Below are 13,556 nucleotides of genomic sequence, written 5' to 3'. Positions count from 1 at the left end.
TTTGAGATCCTTGATCCTGGCTGAGCTGTCAGTCTTGTTGTTTTCTGAATTCCAGACTCAGAATACTGTGGGTGGACCCGAAGTGTGGCAGCAGTCAGAGCGCCACCATGAGTACAGCGGTCCTGAGGACCGCTGTAATTGTCATAATGCCCTTAAATGTTTACTTAACCCATTTAATGAATCAGACAATTTTTTTTAGCATTAATTGGGTTCAGTACTTTGCAAAAAGTGTCTTAGATGTTGTAAACCCTAATTTGCACACAATCGGATGGATTGCGACTGTTAAAATACTTTGTACATCAGGCCCATGTTGCAGCTCTTCAGATGAACCAGCACGAGGATTACACTCTTCTCTCTGTCAGTCATTTAATACTTAAAATAAGCATTGAATTATTGATGAAACCAACCTTTTATCAGGTTCTCAGCTTAATAAACAGGTACCTGGTTGAGGGTATGGTCATCTGTTACAACCAAGCTTGCTTCTGAGACTTCATTTCACTCTTGCAATTTTGAATGAGTCAATGTCAGATTCTTTACTAGCCCAGCAATGCCACTGCCATTGCCTCATTCTCTTATGTGTCTTTGCACACAGGGGTTTGAGACAACCTCCCAATCCCTCTGTTATACTCTTGACATGGTCATTCCCTTGACTGAAAGGAGCAAGATGAATTATGTAAGAAAATGTCCTGTTGTTTGGTAAATCCTTCAATTTTTACTGGATTTCATTGCTGGTTGATGTAGTCCAAACGCTTGGGTTATGTTGACCAATGCCCACCATTTGTGCTCTGATCCCTAACAAAATTTAGAACTGGTTAATCCTTGGTTGGCGTATTTAACCTACCTATAAGTCTCTAGTATATGGTACCCAGGGCATGTGATTTAATTATCACTAGAGAACGGCAGCACCTATTGCACCACCACTAATATAACAGCAAAGAGTATGTCTACAGGTATGACACTGCAACCTGAGTGCAGCTTTAAATCTACACATTTTTCCTTTTTAATACTGACCTGTCACCCTAAGGCTGTCCCAAAATAATCAAAGGACAGGGTGCGTGGTATTTAAAAAGTAGGACTTGTGTAATTATGTTGTAAATGTACTGGCAGTGATATATCTCCAAAGTCTTTTTTCTCTGTGGCAAGGCAAGTTAAAGGGAGCTACAGACCAGTCTGGCAAACATAGCACTAGAGGAAAATAAGCTGGCCCTTGGGGAAAAAAGACTAGCCATGAAAGAGAAGAAGCTCAGACTGCACTGAGGCCCAGTGGAAATGGTTACAGCGAATATTAGGTAGCTGTGGGGCGGGGCTGTCACACAACCCTTGTCTACCCATCTGCTCAAGGGCATTGTGCCTATCTTTGTGGTAGGGGAAAATATTGATAAATGGTTTGCCTCTTTTAAAAGGGCTTGCAGAATGCGCAAGGTAGATCCATAACCCAAGGGTTCCTTACTGTGGGATTTGGTCCATGTGTGGGAGAGATAGGCTTCTGGCTCTGAAGAATGCAAAATAGCTGAATCCTACCAGCACATGAGGAAGCAAATGTTTAAAGATACACACAAAGATACACAACAAACCTAGGCGGAATAGTTAAGACAGTGATTCAAGGACTCACATTAATAGTAATTTAAAATACAATCTAATCGTCAAATCGGATTTTAACTTACTCTTTTGAAAATGCCCCTTTTCTAAATTTGGTATTTTCCCTGTCTAATACCTCTAGTGCCTTTTTCAGATATAATCCCTAACTGCCACCTAACAACCTGCTGCCCACCTGCAAGGAGGTTTGAATGGCTCACTGGAACGGGAATAAAAGAACCTTGGCTGGGAGAAGGTGTGACCTCCTGCTGAGAGGATGGTGTGGTAGGTGTTCCAATCATCAGCACAAGTTGAAAGGGACATCATACGCAGATGTAACTCACACATAGGCCTACCCCTGCCTGCCTGATGGGAAAAAACCTCTTTCAGAACAGGTTTGCAGAGGGAGTTCTTTTATTTCCTTAGACACACTTCAAGGGTGTGCATGTGCTCTGCAACAATGGAAGAACTCTTCTGCGATATTGGATTTAGATAGAGAGTGGCACTGTGGAATAGTTTCCAGAAAAACACACATGAAGTGATGCGCACGTGGAAAAGGGCACCCCTGGGAACTTTAACCCCATTGGTTGGGAAGTGGCATGGAATTTAACACCCACCCAAAGGCTGGTACTGTGGCACCTTCAGTACCCTCTTCGAAACACTTTCGGACCTGTGGAAGAAAGAAAATGATTGATAAAACTTGTGGAGAGAAACCGCAAGGGCTGAACTTGCTCTCCACTTGTAGAAAGGACAGAAGAGAGGACTCCAAGGGATAGTTGGCTAGCCTCCTGTTCAGCTTCAGGAACACAATAGCTGCAAGAAGCCCAAATCTTTGATGAGACCAACCAACCAATTTCAACTGGATTTGCCTCGAACCCTGCTGGTGGCTATGGGGGGTTGAGTCATAAATTCCAAGGGATGCACAAAAGGACCTTGGACCCTTGGCTGGTGCTAGTGTACTCTTTCCACCTTTAGAATTGCAAGACTGGACACTTAGAAACTTTTTGTAAAAAGAACCAAGGGTTAATATCAGAATGCAGCCGAGCCACAGCCTAGAACATTGAACTGCAGGTCAGACTCAACTTGCTGGTTTGCCCCTCTGAAAGGATCCTGAATTCCAGAAAAGGTTCTAAATCTGAACGTGCAGGACTTCACCAGTACCAAACAGCCCCACAATGACTATAAGACCTTAGTGGGCCCTGACTCTGGACTGCGCCCGTTTGTAGTTTTCCTGCCTTCAAAGTTCAAAGCCTCAAACTTCCCGCCAGAGCTGGGGCTCTCACCTAGCTTCTGCGCTTCAGAAAGTCATCGTTGACAGGTCCCTCTTCGGATCCTGCTGGCATCCCAGCCTGCCGACATCCTCATCAGTGAAGACTTTTCGCCACAAAATCAACTATGTCAAAAGGTCAACTTTCCTGCAGGAACAACTTGCTTAATTGTTGTCAGCACAACTGGATACCCGCGGATTGCTCTTTGTGATTTTTTGGCACTAAAAACAGCTAAAATGTGAAAAATCATATCTCTGGTTCTCTATATTCAGTGTTTTGCTGATAAAGGTTTTCTTTTTCTGTATATAGGTAGGGGAATTTATATTGTGTTTTCTACTTTTTAACTGTTTTGATGCTGATACATGCTTTACTCATTTCTATTAAATGAAGCCTGTCTGCACTTTGCTATAGCTACCAAGAGTTGAGTTCCAGTTTTAAGTATTCAGACCTAACTAAACCTAGTAAGGAAAAGTGCCATAATTACTTGACTACCATCCACTTCAACTAATAATCAATTTTCTCACAGATATGCTTTACAACACATAAATCGCATTCAATAAAGAGTGCTTGCACATCATTTTCCTTCTGTTCACAGTCAATTATTAACCACAAGCAGTACAGACAGCATCATACTTTTTGCCAGGGTGATCATGAACATTATTGAACAGTGATTTCAATGGGCTAGTGAGCCTAATTATTTCGATCATATCTTGAGTACACAATGATGCTACTTAGTATTCATTGTTGATACATCATGTATTAATGTAGTGTATTTTCTTCGCTTGATTTGCTTTCTTTTTCACCAGTCAATTCCATTTTATTTCTCGGAACAAGAACCAAGCATTGTGGCCAAGGGGGAACACATAGGATCTTACTATTAATATTATAAGGTTGTGGTTAAAATTATCATCAGTGTGGAAAAAATAAACCAATTATTGGTTAACAGCACCGATCTAGATGTGGAGCCCAGGAAACATGGTGTTGTTTTGCAACAAAGTTAAGCTTTAATGGGTAAAACAGTAACAATTATTTAGCTGTTGATATTAATGTGACTATTTTAAGGGCAATAATACAGAGGCCTTGAATGAACAGTGCAGTTAGGCAGTGAAAAGAGGTGGTCTCAATTTAGAATTAGGAAAAACGTTGATATATTATTAGGAAGTACAAGGAGCTAAAAACCCTGGGGCTTATTTATAAGCCTCTTGGGCCACCAGTGTGTTACTTTTTTGATGCTCCTGCTGCCCAGGAGCCTACTCCATATTTAGCAGGCAGCATTAAGCCACTTCCTAATGTTGACATGTAAATATTATTCCCTTTAACATCATACACTTTAATGAGCAATGGGTGTTGCTGGGGGCGTTCCCAGCGACATCCATGGCTTTTTGACACTGCCTCAGATTTACGAAAAATTGTAACTCTGAGGCAGCGCCAAAAATGTACGCCTCCCCAAGGGAGGCATAAGGGAGACACAGCAAGGAGAAGGAGGAAAAAGTCACTTGTGATTGTTTTTCTGCAGGAAGGTTTCTCTTCCTGCACAAAAACAATTATCCCCACAATGCAGGCGCTGTTGCACCATGGTGCAAAGGTGCCTGCATTGGTGCACAGCAGCCCATTGTGCACCAGCACAGGGGAAAATTACAGGAATGCACCATATCTGATAGATACAGCGCATTCCTGCCCTTTTCTTCTGCCATAGTGCAGTGCAGCAGGAAGGCCTGCGGCACTGCCCTATGGCAAAAGCTCATAAATGTGGCCCTCAAACTGTGGTGCACCTACTGCCCTAATGAAGCAAACCTACCTTGATCCTGTAATCCCTTTCCATGTACACAATGTAGCCTTCCTGATCAAATATCTGAAGTTGGAGATTGAGAGAGTTCAATAAGCTGAGGATAAAAAAGAGTGTTCCAGAGAAAAAGGCTAATGATGGAGTAGACAGAAAAGGAGATGAAAACCAATGTACTTTAAGCAGAAAAATTAAAGTTTGAGACCACGTGGAGAGACCCTGGTTCAGTTGCTATCCTCGTAATATCCATGACATCACATGCCCACATATTTTCTTGAAATGTGTGTTGTGAGCAATGACATGTTGTCATGGCTGTCAAGTTAAAGATTGACATTTGAGGTTCTCAAGGTCTGAGAAGAGGTCAAATTAACTGGCTTACTCAGCCAACTGCCTCTCGTTTATACAAAGGCAATTCAGAAATGTGATGTGAGTGATACACAGAAGTATGCAAGTATAATGGAGACATTGTTAGAAGACTCAGGAAGACCCGTGCTTAGTGCCATTTAGAATTCGAAGAAGTTAGGGAAGAAGATGCTTGAGTCACGGGAGATGTGACTGCATGGTACTACCAAGAATTTCAATGATTCTGTGTAAATGAAAAAGAAGAGATGATTTATTGGATTTGGGTTCACCATATTCTGAATGCTTGACCAATAGATTTTTGGCAAGAGACTACCAATATCACTAACCAAAAGCAGCTGGCTTAGGTAGGTAATTCTTTTATGAAGAATTGGTGTAGGGCAGCCCCGTAAGTCTTCTTGCTGCTCTGCCCTATGCCAATGTGAAAGGGCAAAAAAATGCCCCGTATTTGTGGAATACGGTATATTCCTGTCCTTTCCCCCTGTGCTGGTGCACAATTTTCTACGTAGCGCCAATGTAGACACTCTTGCACCATGGTCCAAGGGTGCCTCCATTGCAGGCAGAATTGTTTTTGTGCACAAAAACAATCCAGAGAGGGGTTTTCTTCTTTCTATGTGTACTGCAGAATACAGCACGCATGGAAAGAGAAACAAATGAGGATAAACAAAAACTATTTTTCCTCGTTATGCCTGCTCTGGGGAGGTGTAAGGTTTGGGGCTGCCCCAGGTTTACATGATTGAGTAAATCGGGTGCTGCATAGCAACAACCAACTGCAACGCCCATGGAATGCCTCCTTGATGCAGAGTAAGGCAAGGCAGCGACTTGCCCTACTTTGTCTTACTCCATATCTATGAGCCAATAAAAAAACACACAGAATGGCTTTGCGTTGCCTCATAGATATGGTTGAGAGGCTTGCGGTATTGGAGCATCACAAAAAAGTGACAGAGTGTTAGAAAGCCACATAAATACGATGACCATTAAAAGCAGTCAATCCAGAACTTTCAAAATAATTTCCTTGATTCCAAGGATTCAAGCTTGGGTTCAATCCCCCAAGTGGGACACCAAAGCATTTGGGGAGCAGATTGACCATGTACGTCAAATAGGTGTTGCCAGCAGCAGTGGATCTGACCCCTGGTTTCCCCTTTGTTGTACTTACATTGCTTCTCCTGACTCAGCGGAGACCATGCAGTGCAAAGAACAGAAAGACAATGTGGCTCTTGAGAACCATGTTCACCTTCTTAGCTGTAACCAATATTCTCACATTGAAAATCAAGAGGCGTGGTAACGGTTGGTGCTTTTCCTCCCTCAGTACATTACCAGGATGTGCAGAGATAAGAAAATCCTGTAGATCGCATGTGCCTGCTATTGGGAAATGGGTTGTTGGTTGACTAGGATGTAAGCCCAAGTCAGGAAGCAACCACAGTCCTAGTCAGGGTAAGAAGTAGGCAACCCTAAATTAACCTGTTCGCACACACTGGCAGCTTGGCACAAAGCTGTCAGTCTTAACTTAACCCTTTCCATGCTCATGACGAGCTCAGCTCGTCATGATGCACGGTTGAGCTGTGCTGATGACGAGCTGAGCTCGTCATGAAACTATGGAAATGGGCATCATCCAGCACCGGAGGGGAAAACACCTAGCAGCGAAGGTGTTAAGAGGCAATGTGTAAAGTGTTTGTGCGACACTTCAAACAGTAAAGCAGTGCATCACACAGAAAGATTCCACACCGGGTTAGAAAAATAGAACTTAATTTACTAAATAAAACAAAACCAAAAGGACAAAAATCCAATACGTAGAACTTGAGGTGTGAATTTTTAAATAGCACGTACAAGCAATAGGCGCTTACTTGCACTATCTGGTTGCACTGGACCAGGACAAAGTCAAAAGTTCAGGCTGACCTCGATGGAGCGCGGACCAAATACAGGGACCCAGTTAGGCCCACTGAACAGAAAGACCTTGATCCTGGCTACGTCGAAGATGTGGGATGCAGCCAATGCAATGCATTGGCATAAATTACTGCAATGGTGGGGATGCGCTGGTACTCGTCCGCGTAAGATTAGACATGCTTCGCCTCCAATGAGTGCAAAGGTTGCATTGGGGGTTCTTTGCATAATTGATGAGGCTGTCACTGATGGAGATGCGAGGACCTCAAGCCAGAAGAAAGCATTGCACATTTTTGGCTCCGAAGGCTATGTTTTGCGTCCATTCACGCACAAGAGGCGATGTGCTGGTCAAGTAATAGGGGGTGATGCATCATTTCTGATCCATGCAACAGTGCCGATGTACCAGTTCTCAGGTTGGTGCATGGGTTTTGTTGAAGCAAGCACCTCAGTCCTCACTTCTGAGGGTCCAGGAATGGGGTGGCACAATTTGGCGGGGCAGACTCTCAAATGGCAAAAGCCAGGTGCAGAAGCAGGTAAGTTGGAAGTATGTTATGCCCCTGAAATTTCCAACCAAAAGGCAAGCCATCTAGAACTTGGAGTCACTCTGGGTTCAAGTGATGTGGTCCAGCCTTCTATAAGGCATGTAATATGTTGACCCTATGTCACTTATCTTGACACTGTCTAGGTACATTGGCAATTGCAACAGTTCCTGTGTTTTACTCCTGTCTAGGGGACCATCTTATTAATGCAGCTCCTAGAACCTCTGAGACTTTTTAAAATCACGTAATACACCACCCTAAACTTCCGTCCTCACTTGTACACACAATTACAGCAAAAAATAGATCTTCTGTAAAGAGCCCCCTCAATGTCCCCATTGGCCATTGCAGCACTGGCCTAACTAGGAGCAGCCCAATTATGAAGCATGACACCCACCTGGGTGTGAGGGAGGGAAATCACCACTGCTGATCACTCGGATCCTTGGGTCCAGTTGAGCAGCTCCTCATTCCCAACAGACAGGTTCACATTTTTCTCCCCCCCTTCTATCTTTCCTGGAGGAACAGCATCCTTCTTGTGTATAACTTTGATAATTTAGCAGAGTGGGTGCTAGACCTTAAATTCAGCTCTGAGTCCCTCCCTTGATTTACTAAAGGAAGAACATGGCAACTGTTACACATTGGATTTATGGTTGGCAGAGGTATATACCCTGTCCAAGCAAGAACCACAATCCTAGTTATAGTAAGGCAGATACAAACCATAAAATAACCTGTGCTCACCCTCTGGTAGATTGGCACAGAGCAGCCAGGATTAATTTAAGAGGCAATATGTATGGTATTTGTGCAACACTTCAAACAGTAAAACACTGAAAACACCACCCAAAAATATACCACACCTCGGTAAAAACTAACGGTGGGCGGCCAGCTACGCTCCGTCTGCGGAGTGTGCGTAGTGCCGCCTACTCCGCATTTTGCGGAGCTGGCGGAGCCAGGCGGCACTCCGCAGACGGAGCGTAGCTGGCCGCCACCCGCCTCCCTCCCGCCCTCCCTAAATACTTTGAAATAAAGAAATGAAATAATTTAAAAAGCACTTACCTTGCCGCCGCTGCCCGCCGCGTCCCCGGGGCTCACTATCTTCCGTCTTCCGTCTTCCGTACTAATGCGCATGCGCGGGCGGCCGCGCATGCGCATTTTCACGAGAAAATGCGCATGCGCGGCCGCCCGCGCATGCGCATTAGTACGGAAGACGGAAGATCGCGAGCCCCGGGGACGCGGCGGGCAGCGGCGGCAAGGTAAGTGCTTTTAAATTATTTGATTCTTTTATTTCAAGTATTTAGGGAGGGCGGGAGGGAGGCGGGTGGCGGGGCTGGCGGCCAGTGGTGTTTGCGGAGTGGGGCTACGCGGAGTGCGGAGGTGGGCGTAGTTTCTCGCCCACTTCGCGTAGCTCCGCGAAGCCCCACTCCGCGAACTCCGCCCAGGGTTAGTAAAAACATAGAGCTTCATTTAATGAAGAAAACATGAAAAAAAAAAATATATTTAATACGTTTTACAGGAGTTATGCATATTTAAAGATTGAACTGAAATGTAGTGCATAAAAGCATAGAGCCAAACAGGGTCGCGCTAGACCAGATCAAATCCAAATGTTCAGGCTGAGCGTGAGTCAAGTACAGTCCCAGGTAAGTCCTGCTGAAGTTTTGCCTTCTAAAGAATTGTGTCAAGAGTCCAGTTGATGGGGAAGAAGTTTGCCGGGAGCCAGGAGAGAGTTGCTGGTTGTGGACCGCAGGGTGTGTAAAGAGCCGCCAGACATTATAGATGAATGGTCTGGAGTCTCGCAGTCAGGAGCTGTGATGCGTGCCTTTTTTTCTTTTTTTTTTACAGAGTTTTATTTAGCGCGAACTTGACCTGAATAGGAATCGGGTATCAGAGCGCTTTACAAAGTACCAGTTACTTTACATGAGGACACAGTTTCATTTTTGTTAGGCACAGGGAGATTAAGTGATTTGCCCGGAATCACAGGACTTTTTAGCGTCATTACCAAGACTCGAACCCAGTTCCCCAGGTCCGAGGTGGAGCACCCGCTCGTGCTGATCCTTTGTGCGAGCAGCACAGTTCCAGTGCAAACAGGCCCATTTGAGACGAGCCTAAAAGCTTGATTCCAGGAGCCAAAAATAACTTCCTTGGACCCAAGACCTGAGAGGCGCTTCTTGAGAGTCAGGAGCTCATTGAAGATGGGTCAGAGAGCTGTGGTTAGTCTATTTCGTCCTTGAGGCTCAGATCAGGAGGCCAGCAAACTAGTCCTTTGAGTCACTCTGGGGTCCTGGGCTCAAGATGGGGTCCATGTCCACTTCTTCTTTCCTAGGCAAGAGTGCAGCAGGCATCAGGTAGCACAGCAAGGCAGCAGCTCCTTCAGAGCAGCAATCCAGTAGAATGGCACTCCTTTCAGCAGCACATCAGTAATTCTTCCTGGCATAGTATCCACAGGTTCAGACATCTACTGGTTTGGTGGTGTCAGGGGCCCAGTACTTATACCCAGTTGAGCCTTTGAAGTGGAGGAAACTGCAAAGGGAGGCATTTAAGTGCACAGAGTCCCTGTCCTTCCTGCCCTGGCTCCAAACTCACTGCAGAGGGGAATGTTACCCTTTGTGTGGGGACATGGCACTTTCCATTCAGGTACATGTGTCAGCTCCTCCCTCTCATCCTTCCCAGGATGGCCCATCAGGAGGTGGATGGCCCATCAGTCACATCTAAGCTCCATTTGTATGTGGCTGTCTAGAGGGAATGCACACAACCCAGCTTTCACCCATCCCATACATATATTTAGTGACAAGCAGAAGACACACAATGGCTAAAGTAAGAAAATGCCAACTTCCTAATAGTGGTACAAAAGGGGGTGGTGATGGACGGAGCATCTGAATCAATCAAACACTCACACCCTGTCAAAAGATCTGGGTTTAATCCATCACCGTTCTTTAGCCCACTCTGCCACGCCAGTTCAGAGATGGCTATATGCAAATCAGTCTGACCCTGTGCCTCATGGGAACAGTTTAGCCCGAACTGCCTAGCCATGTCTTTCCTGGACCGGAAACAAGCTTCCGAGGAGCGGTTTCTGGCATTCCAGCCGTCTTCAGCCCGGCTTGCTTGAATCCAGTGGCAAAGTGAGCAAGGGACTCACGTCTGAGCATACCCTGCCACACTTATGGCGGCCAAAAGTGGTACAAAAGGGGGTGGTGATGGACGGAGCATCTGAATCAATCAAACACTCACACCCAGTCAAAAGATCTTGGTTTAGTCCATCACCGTTCTTTAGCCCACTCTGCCACCCCAGTTCAGACATGGCTATATGCAAATCAGTCTGACCCTGTGCCTCATGGGAACAGTCTAGCTCGAACTGCCAAGCCATGTCTTCCCTGGACCGGTAACAAGCTTCCAAAGACCGGTTTCTGGCATTCCAGCCGTCTTCAGCCCGGCTTGCTTGAATCCAGTGGTAAAGTGAGCAAGGGACTCACGTCTGAGCACACCCTGCCACACTTCTGGCGGCCAAAAGCGGTACAAAAGGGGGTGGTGATGGACGGAGCATCTGAATCAATCAAACACTCACACCCAGTCAAAAGATCTGGATTTAATCCATCACCGTTCTTTAGCCCACTCTGCCAACCCAGTTCAGACATGGCTATATGCAAATCAGTCTGACCCTGTGCCTCATGGGAACAGTCCAGCCCGTCCAGCCCGAACTGCCAAGCCATGTCTTCCCTGGACCGGAAACAAGCTTCCGAGGACCGGTTTTGGTATTCCAGCAGTCTTCAGCCCGACTTGCTTGAATCCAGTGGCAAAGTGAGCAAGGGACTCACGTCTGAGCATACCCTGCAACACTTATGGCGGTCAAAAGCGGTACAAGACTGATTTGCATATAGCCATGTCTGAACTGGGGTGGCAGAGTGGGCTAAAGAACAGTGATGGATTAAACCCAGATCTTTTGACTGGGTGTGAGTGTTTGATTGATTCAGATGCTCCGTCCATCACCACCCCCTTTTGTACTGCTTTTGGCCACCATAAGTGTGGCAGGGTATGCTCAGACGTGAGTCCCTTGCTCACTTTGCCACTGGATTCAAGTAAGATGGGCTGAAGACGTCTGGTATGCCAGAAACCGGTCTTCGGAAGCTTGTTTTTGGTCCAGGGAAGACATGGCTTGGCAGTTCGGGCTGGACTGTTCCCATGAGGCACAGGGTCAGACTGATTTGCATACAGCCATGTCTGAACTGGGGTGGCAGAGTGGGCTAAAGAACGGTGATGGATTAAACCCAGATCTTTTGACCGGGTGTGAGTGTTTGATTGATTCAGATGCTCCGTCCATCACCACCCCCTTTTGCACAACTTCCTAATAGTGGCATTTTCAGACTAGCAACTTAAAGTCCAACTTCACAATAAGTTGTGATTTTAAATTGTGAGCCCAGAGACATCATGACCAAACTTGAAAATTCCATATTTTCCCAATTGGGAATTACACTTAAAATATGTACCAAGGTAACCCCAATGTTAATCTATGGGAGAGATAGTCCTTGCATTAGTGAAAATTGAAAAAAACAACTGTAAAGTATTTTCACCACAAGGGCATGGAAAAGTTAAAAGTACATGTCCTACTTTTTAAATACACTGCACCCTGAGCTTGGGGATATTCAGGTCCTACCTTAGGGGTGACATATATGTACTAAAAAGGAAGGGTTCAGCCTGGTAAGAGGATTAAATTGTAAGGTCAACATGACAGTTTAAAACTGCACACATATGCTCTGAAATTGCAGGCCTAAGACCTATTTCAATGGCTACTGAAGTGGGTGTCACAATCAGTGCTACAGGCCCACTAGTAACATTTAATGTACAGGCCCTGGGCACATGTAGTGCACTGTGCTTGCTTGGCACTATTAGAAAGACTTGCAAGTTAGTGCTGGTTAGCAGTGGTAAATTTCCCAGAGTTCTAAAGCCAACCAAAATGAATTCGGCAAAAAGGGAGGAGGAAGGCAAAACGTTTGAGGGTGACCTTGCAAAAAAGGTCATTTACAACACAAACCCCCTGCAGCCTGAAGCCAGTATTGATAATTAATATCTTGTTGGAATTCCCTGATTAGGTGATAGAACATTGACAATGGCCCACAACTGCAGGGACCCTTATCAGTTCTACGCTTCACTGAACTCACTTTGATCCCTCTGTTTACACTCCCCTGAACCAAGAGTCCTAAAGCCAACATAAACAAATTCAGCAAAAAAGGGGAGGAGAAAGGAAAATTTTTGAAGGTGACCCAGTAGAAAGGATAATTTCCAACACCATCTCTATAAAAGTGCCATTTTCAGAATTGCAGTTTAAAATCCGATCTTCATAAGGTATGATTTTAAATTGTGATTCCAAAGACCCCAAACTTGAAAAGACTTTGCAAGTCTATCTTTTCACAATTGCAATTACAGTTAGAAAATGTATTAAGGTAACCCCAATATTATCCTATGGGAGAGATAGGCCTCGCAGTTGTGAAAAAAGAATTTGGGAGTTTTTCACTACCAGGACATGTTGAATTTGAAATGTCATGCACTGCCTTTAAAAAAATGCACCCTGCCCTCTGGGTATCTGGGGTCTACCTTAGAGATGCTGTAACGACCGGATTCTCAGACCAGATAGAATCAGCTCACCAGAGCACCACCAACCCAGCCGAAAAGCAACCACCTCCCTCCTCAGGACCCATCTATCCAGGCACCTGGGCACCTACCTGAGGATGGGGAACTCGCAATATACAAGCTCATATCATCAGAAACACCACTAAATCTATAGGGATTACTAGGAATACTCACTGATTACTAAGGACGTCCATGCCCTACACCACACTCATACCTCATAGTCTCGCTACCACATGGGCCCAGACTAATATACCCTGGGGCACTTCTGATTATTTACCATTACACACTGGTTACACCCAGTGCTCACTCAAGATAGGCACTGTATCCCCCCAGTGCTCTCACTATTTCATACAAACACAAGCCACAATCCTGTGGGTAAACACACTAACCTCAGTCAGTGCTCTCATTAACGCCTCTTTCTCTAGAGACGATCTCATTACACACCAGTATACACCCTGGTGCTCACTTACTTACAAGCCACAATCCGGTGGGTATAACGCCGCATCCCAACGATGATCACTTTCCTATGAATACCTT

Source organism: Lissotriton vulgaris, chromosome 6 (genome assembly GCF_964263255.1).
Source record: "Lissotriton vulgaris chromosome 6, aLisVul1.2, whole genome shotgun sequence".
NCBI lineage: Eukaryota > Metazoa > Chordata > Amphibia > Caudata > Salamandridae > Lissotriton > Lissotriton vulgaris.
Note: the sequence above shows the minus strand (reverse complement) of the source record.